The sequence below is a fragment of the Panicum virgatum genome, chromosome 1K (genome assembly GCF_016808335.1).
Source record: "Panicum virgatum strain AP13 chromosome 1K, P.virgatum_v5, whole genome shotgun sequence".
Taxonomy (NCBI): Eukaryota; Viridiplantae; Streptophyta; class Magnoliopsida; order Poales; family Poaceae; genus Panicum; species Panicum virgatum.
The window spans coordinates 27,312,489-27,319,986 of NC_053136.1; the positions used below are offsets into that span (position 1 = coordinate 27,312,489).

General features: G+C 44.6%; 2 long non-coding RNA genes across 2 annotated transcripts; both read left to right on the forward strand.

The window, feature by feature from the left end:
- The first annotated feature begins 1,308 nt into the window (after nt 1-1,308).
- Nucleotides 1,309-2,605, forward strand: LOC120651910. The gene is made up of 3 exons (XR_005666364.1): nt 1,309-1,676; nt 2,013-2,072; nt 2,321-2,605. It is a non-coding gene; the product is annotated as an uncharacterized LOC120651910 (long non-coding RNA).
- Nucleotides 2,606-3,603: 998 nt separating this feature from the next.
- On the forward strand, nt 3,604-5,059 carry LOC120700495. Its single transcript, XR_005685923.1, has 2 exons — nt 3,604-3,740; nt 4,534-5,059. It is a non-coding gene; the product is annotated as an uncharacterized LOC120700495 (long non-coding RNA).
- Nucleotides 5,060-7,498: the final 2,439 nt, after the last annotated feature.

A 7,498-nucleotide genomic window follows, 5' to 3' on the forward strand; every position in this document is an offset into this window, starting at 1 on the left:
GGTGATCGGCAACGGGGGAGAAGAAAAATAGGGGAAAGGGGCGGCTGACATGCGCGACCATCTCGCCAGCGTGTCAGGAGAAGGGGAGAGGGGTGTGGCGGTGGTGTTGGGTTTGGCCGGCATGCTGGGCCGTGCGGGTTTGCGTAGTAGCAGGCCGAGGCTAGGCTGAGCTGGTGGTGCAGGCTGTGCGTGAAGCTAGGCCAGGCTGGGGTAGGTTAGGAGGTTTCGGGCTGGTTGGCGTAGGTAAAGGGCTGGTTTAGTTAGCAGGTTTAGGCCCAAGGAAGTTAGAGGTGGGTTAGCATTTGGTTTGAATTTGAATGGCTTAATTCAAATTAAAACCCACACAATTTCAAACAAAATTCATTCAAACAAAATTTAAACAAGGTAGATCCAAGAGATACTAACGACTCCAAATATTCACACTAAGAATAAGAACCTTATGTTTAATTGATTTTAATTTAATAGGAATTTAAGAAAAGAGAATTTATCCTTATATTATTTCTAGCTATATTCACGGGCACATAAAAAGTTTTTTTGAAAATTCACATTTTTCACTAAATTACATTCCATAAAAAATACGAAATGTTACACCAAGCATCAAGAATCGACTTAAGTACTCACGTGTCAACCTCCTTGATGAAGTTGGAGGTGAAAGGTGGTGTCCATCACCCTCAACCTCTCGGGTGACGTCCACGCCGTCCCCTGGGTCACCGGCGCCATGATCAACAACTCCAAAGCCTCTGGCTCATCCAGTCTGTACTCTCCCTCTATGTCTTTCTCACCCAGATGTAAAGAACTCTCACTGTTGTATTCAAGTTAGTCATGTAAGAATTAAGGGCAACTTTAGTGTATAATTTTTTTCCATGGTGCTAGCCTTGACATGTCATGAGGTGCTATCTTAGCTTCAAATGCTCCAATGTTTAGTTCTCTCAGATTTTGTAATGGTGGGATCCATAAGGAATAAAATAGATTTCCCCTCTTAAATGTACATGTGAGCTTGAACGGTGGACAGAAACTGAGCAAAGCAGCTTGTAAAACGAGAAAGAAAAGAAACATTCTTTATTCAAAGCACCGGGTGCAAATTCTGGCTCCAGGTGCTAGCATTTTCTTCTTAGCTCTACCCGCTCCAACGTATTGCATCTTGTATTTTTTTCCTTCTCTTTCCTCGGAGCATCCCCTAACGCTGGAGCTGCCCTAACAGGGTAACCCGTCCTTCCCTTGTATCCCAATGGCTGGATCTCGCCCTGTTCATCGGTCCGGCAATACCAGGTACCGGCCCTCACCCGACTCGGATCGACCCGTTGTCCCTGGTCCACAGCACAGGTTGGAGCCGGACCGGTGTTACCCAAGTGATGGTCTGCTGCTCCCCTGGTTTGCGGTTCTGACCCGTGATACCATCGATCCCCCAATACATCGAAAAAAAGGCGGCGGCAGCTGTAGCGAACGATTGCGGCGGCGGCCGACAGCGGCGGCAGACGGATGGCTACTACGAAGGACGGCTGAGGCGGACGAAGATGCGGCGTGACGGCCTCGCTCGAGGCCTCGAGGTGGAGGCTGCGCTAGCGGCCGAGGCGGCGTGGGATCTGAGGGAAGCCGTTGCCTGTATGGCTGGTGGCTCCTTGGACATGGATGTGGACTCGCCACCGCATCTTCCCATGGAGACCTCTGCTAACAAGGTTTTCCTTCTATTCTTGGTGTCATTGGTTCCATTACCCATGAACCCTAGCTCAGATCGAGATTAGGTTTAGTTTGTAAAGAAATGGATGGGTGCAAGATTCAATCCATTCTTTAATTGTGATGATGAAATTCCACGTCAGTCCATTTAGTTGTATCCAACAATTTCCCAACTATGAGTCCTAAAAATCTGAAATGCGTGCTAAAATGGACTTGCATCCTTACTATCTGAAAAAAGACAGGTAGTTTTTGTGCTAATCTAAGTATACCTTCAATTATGTTTACAAGATAACGATTTATGAACGGATAGCTTATGTAACTTGTCTTTTTTGTTTCAGATTTCACTGAGCTTGAAGGATAGCGATTTCTAACAAGGCGTGTATTGTGTTTCTCATAGGGTAAGGTGATTGATTCTATAGGGTCCAAATCTGAAACTTAGGTCCATTTGGAAGTTCATTTTTGCACTCACTTTGAAGGCAAGAATTCCCATTAGAATGTGCTCTATTTCTTACATTCTATTTCAATGTTGGTTGATTCCCTTTTGATATATACCACCTGCAATAATGCATGTCCACACTAGTTTCCGTTTGAAATGGTACATATGATTTTTCCTGAATCTGAATCTGTATTCTTTATTTTCCTGCAGATTTGACTAGGTTGGAAGCATAGCGTTTTCATGCAACTATGGAAAAAAAGTTAATGGTTCTGCTGGTCCAAACTCCATAGGCTACCGCAACTGGCCTCATTGTTTATCAATTTGATTTTTTTCTTGTTCAATCCATGTTAGTGTATTGCTGCAGCTGTAAAGCGGCTGACCAAGTATTCCTGCAGAGACATGGCACTCGAATAGTCTGATGTTATGCTTTCACATGGCAAGCACATTTCTGTAGAAATTAAACTTTTTTTTGTCAATGAACTCCGATATGCTGATTTGCAAGTTCAGAATTTTGGATGGTGACTCTTGTATCTGGATCACCACTTTCTTGCTCTTCTTAACTAGTTTTGCACATGCGGCAAGTTAGTTATAGCAGCAAGTTTAGTTTATGGCCAGCACATCACGTAACAACCTGCATGACCCGTTCTGGGTGGGCAGCGGCTGATTTTTTTTTTTACCCACAAACCAGACAACCCAACCCACACGAGGATACTACCAAACCGGTCAGCAACCCGTGCAAGACCAGACCAGCCCGGACCAGCGACGTTCCCATGGCCTGGTTTGGAAAGAAACCAGAAACCGGGATGACCGGACCATGAACAGGGCGAGCCGGATCTGTTAAAGAATCATGAAGAAAGAAGTAACGATGATAGCTGGAATCCACCTTCCTCGTGAGATGAAGTGTGATGCTACGTTGCAGCTGTGTTTCGATGATATCACAATTGCGATTCATGATGTTGCAACTATGATTTAGCATTTTTCTAATTAATTTAAGATATTGCAACTGCAATTTTATAGTCTTGCAGCCATGATTTAAGATTTCTTTTATCAATATGAGACGTTGCAAATGTGATTATATGATGTTGCAGCTACGAGTTTGCGATGTTGCAACCATAATATAAGATTTTTTTTATCAATATGAGATGTGTCGCAACCGTAATTTGGGATGTTGTATCAATATGTGTTGCAATTGTAATTTTCTAATGTTGCAACCGTTATTTGAGAATCCTTTTTATCAATACAAGATATTGCAAGACGTAAGTAGATTGTTCCTTTAAATGTTTCTTGCTCATAAAGTAGTACGTCCTCCATTATTCACTCTATTTGTATCAAGTAAAAAGAAAGAAACACAGAAAGAATTGCATGCCGAACGTGTAAATGTTTTGGTGGAATGCAACATGCGTAAGCTGGCGCTCGGATCGGACGTCGAAGCTGAAAGAGTAGCCACACCGCTGTGATATTTCAGCACAAGTGTTTCTTCTCCAATGCCACAGAATCAATAGTCGCCGCAGCGTGCATAACGCGTTACGATCGAATCCGCTTTCGTCCCCGACCTGGAAGGAATAAAGCACGCACACCTCCAAACGGAGGCAGCGACCGCGCCAAAGCGCCGTCCCAATCCACACCGCCCGTCTTTTATTACTGAAAGCTGGTCGCGCTCGCGGCCAGGGAGGCCGGCCACGTCAGCACCGAAAATATCGATCGTTGGATCGCGATCCGACGGTCAGGAATAGATAGGGACGTAAATTTTGCAAAAAAATCCTGAGCTTTGTTAAAATGAACACGGAGTTCATCAATTTAACGGAAAACTCCTCGGACTTTGTGAAGCCTTACTTTACAAAAAAAACCCTGAACTTTTAGTAATCGTGCCGTACTCCGTGAATTTTGTAAAAAAAACCCTGGACTTTGTTAAAATAATTCTGAAGTCCATCAATTTTATGAAAAACCTCTTGAACTTTTCAGTAATCGACCGGTACTCCGTCGACGCCAAATTTATCAAATAACCGCCGCAGTCTACCAATTTTACAAAAATCCCCCCGGACTTTTTGCAGTTCAATTTTTTAAAATAAATCTGAGCTTTGTTAAAATGAACACGGAGTCCATCAATTTAATGAAAAACCCCTCGGACTTTGTGGAGCCTTACTTTACCAAAAAAAACCCTAAACTTTTAGTAATCGTGCCGTACTCCGTGAATTTTGTAAAAAAAACCCTGGACTCTGTTAAAATGATTCTGAAATCCATCAATTTTATGAAAAACCCCTTGAACTTTTCAGTAATCGACCGGTACTCCGTCGACGTCAAATTTACCAAATAACCCCCGCAGTCTACCAATTTTACGAAAATCCCCCCGAACTTTTTGCAGTTCAATTTTTTAAAATAAACCTGATAAAGAGGGCAAATTTCGTTGCCGCGCAATGTTCTAGTTCTAAACTGAAGCTGCGGCAGCAGCTGCCAAGAAAGGAAGCTCCCGGAAGCGCGAGGCGGCGAAGGGGAGAATCGAAGAGCCAAGGAGGCAAGCGAAGGGAGCCGACGGCGGAGACATGTGCCTCGTGCTGGTGTGCGACGAGCCGGAGCGCGTGGTGGCCACGTTTCAGGCGCCCGGGCGGTGCCCCTACTGCGGCGGCGGCGTGGTGGCGGCGGACGTCGAGAGCGCGCCGCGGCTCTGCTACGTCCCACTCTGCTTCCGCATCCGCCGCCGCTTCTACTGCTCCCTCTGCTCCCGCCGCCTCGTCTCCGTCGCCTGATCGACCGAGGCCGACCAAGCTTCGCGCGAGTGCTCTGCCCGCGTGCTATGGAGTAAGCAAGGCGTGTCGAATTCCGCATGTACTAGAACCTTCTTAAGAAATCATGGCATACTTGGACTTTTACTAGTACGATCTACCATAATCCTTGTATTCGTGTATGTATTGATGAATGAAATCGGCGCGAATAACAGCCGAGCGAGGATGAGCGCAACGAAACAGGGCCAGGATTGCTTCACTCTCGACAAAATTATATTGGGGAGGAATTCGTTAAATTGCAGGTGAAATTTGGATATAACAACATCGCGGGGATGACCAAGAAACTGACGTTGAAGCAAACAAAACAGGTAGTCGACCTTTTTATTGTTGCGGTTCAAGCACAAGACAAGATGGGAAAAAAAAAGAAAGAAAGAAAGAAAGAAAAAAAAAGAGGGAAAGGAAGCAAAAGCAGGCGCGCTGAGACCACAAGCAAAGCGAGAGGGTCACTCGAGGGGCGTGTCCGCGCGGTCGACGGAGCGCGCGAAGGCGAGGATGTCCGACGAGCCCGTCACGGGCGCCGGCTGGGAGACGATGGCCTCGCGGAGTAGCCTCGCCGCCGCTGGGTTCAAAGAAGAAGGCTCCTGCGAAGGCGGCTGCTGCCGGTGGTGGTGGAGATCCTTGTCTGGACCTCGACGGGACTGCTGCTGGCCTTGGCCGCTCGCCGGCGCGTCGCCGTTGTCGGCCCGCCGCTGCATCTGGTCCATGTCGGTGCGTGAGTGAGGTCTTGGAGGCCGTACGGCGTCGTCCCGCTCGCGGAGGTGAAAGTGAGGAGTGCGTGGACGGATACTGCGACGCGGGCACGCGGCGAGTACATAGCAGCTTCGACGGCTTCGCGATCCTTCTTGTGGGTACACGTGTTCACCCGCGTATCGCGTGAGGGTGCTCATCTAGTGACTCGTGTCTCCGCCTCTGTCACCGGGCATACCTCCGGATGTCGCGTTAGAGCGACTCAACAGACTAGTTAAATTTCAATCTCTATATTTTCATATAGTTATCCATTTAGATCATGTTTAGTTCGCAAAAAATTTAGATTTTACTCCTTCCTTTCTTATTTATAAGATATAATAAAATAGGGCACGATTTTTCAAATAATACTTTGACTATTTATTTATCACGATCTTCCAAATGATACTTTGACTATTTATCTATTATATATTATAATTATAAATTTACAATCATTGTAAATTATATTTGAGTACGAATCCAATCATATAAATTTATATTATAAAAATTAAAGATTAATAGTTAATTTATTGGTCAAAGATAGAATGATTTGAATTGTGATATAAGTGTGTGCATTATAAACGAGGAAGAAGGGAGTAGTGTTATATCACATTTTATTGTTATTTGATAATTAATATTTAATTATAGGCTAATTAAGTTTAAAAGATTTATCTTGTATGAAATAGTTATATTATATAATTAGTTATTTTTTAACTATATTTAATGTTCCATGCATGTGTTCAAAATTTCGATGTGATGGTTACAGTAGAAAATCTTTTGCGAACGAAACATGGTCTCAGCTTAGATTTCCTCTTTATATTTGACTACACCCCCAAGAGACTAGTTAATCTTTCCATTTGACCCTGGCCCACTCCGCCTTCCACGGCTCGCCTCCGCCATCTATCTCCGTTCTCCGAGCTCCAGAATTCAATCGACAAAGCTAAGATCTTGATGCTTAGGCTGTGTTTAGTTCGTGAAAAAATTTGAGTTTTGATACTGTAGCACATTTTGTTATTATTTAAAAATTAATCTCTATTTATGAACAAGCTTAAAAAATTCATCTTGTATGAAACAGTTATACTATGTAAGAGTATTTCCAAGAGTTTGGCAAATCGAGTTGTCATCTTTGATTTTTGGCAAAAACGTTAAAAATACTCCTCCAACAGTTTGGCAAAAGACTTGGCAATTTTTGGCAACTTGGGAAAAACCAGCCTCCAGCGCGTAAATATACGCGCGGGGCGCGCGGTTGTCATCGTGGTTTCTAGTCAGGTGGGAGGGTGAAAAAAGAAATAAATAACAGAGAAGGGTTTCTGATTTAAGTTTTCAAGAGGTGGAAGGGCATAAATATAATTTTGTTTCTCTCTCAGGGTTCCTGATGTAAGTTAGATCTGGATTTGGCAAGTGAATTATGCCAAATTGTTGGAGATAAGCTCTTTTCTTACTTGGCATATCTTTTTAGAAGTTGGCAAAACACAAAATATGCCAAGTAAAATATGGCAAACTCTTGGAGATGCTCTAATTAGTTATTTTTTCAACTGTATTTAATGCTCCATGCATATGTCCCAAGATTCGATGTGACGATATTGTAAGAATTTTTTTGGAAACTAAATATGGCCTAAATCAACATCCGTTGGGGTCGAATTGAAGGTCTACATGCTGGAATCGAGCTCCCGTGCAACAAATTGGCTAGCTGCGACTGCGAGCATGCCAGCAGCATGGATAGGAGCAGAGCCAGATGTCGATGGTTGCACGGGGAGCACCGTCGGCCGCGCCAAGCGGCAGTGCTGGCGTGCTCAGTCAACTGCGGGGGGTCAGCTCTACTGGCTGTGGGGGTGCGCCGCTGGCTGCGAGGGCGAGCTCTGCCAGGTGTAGGGGTCCGCGGCCT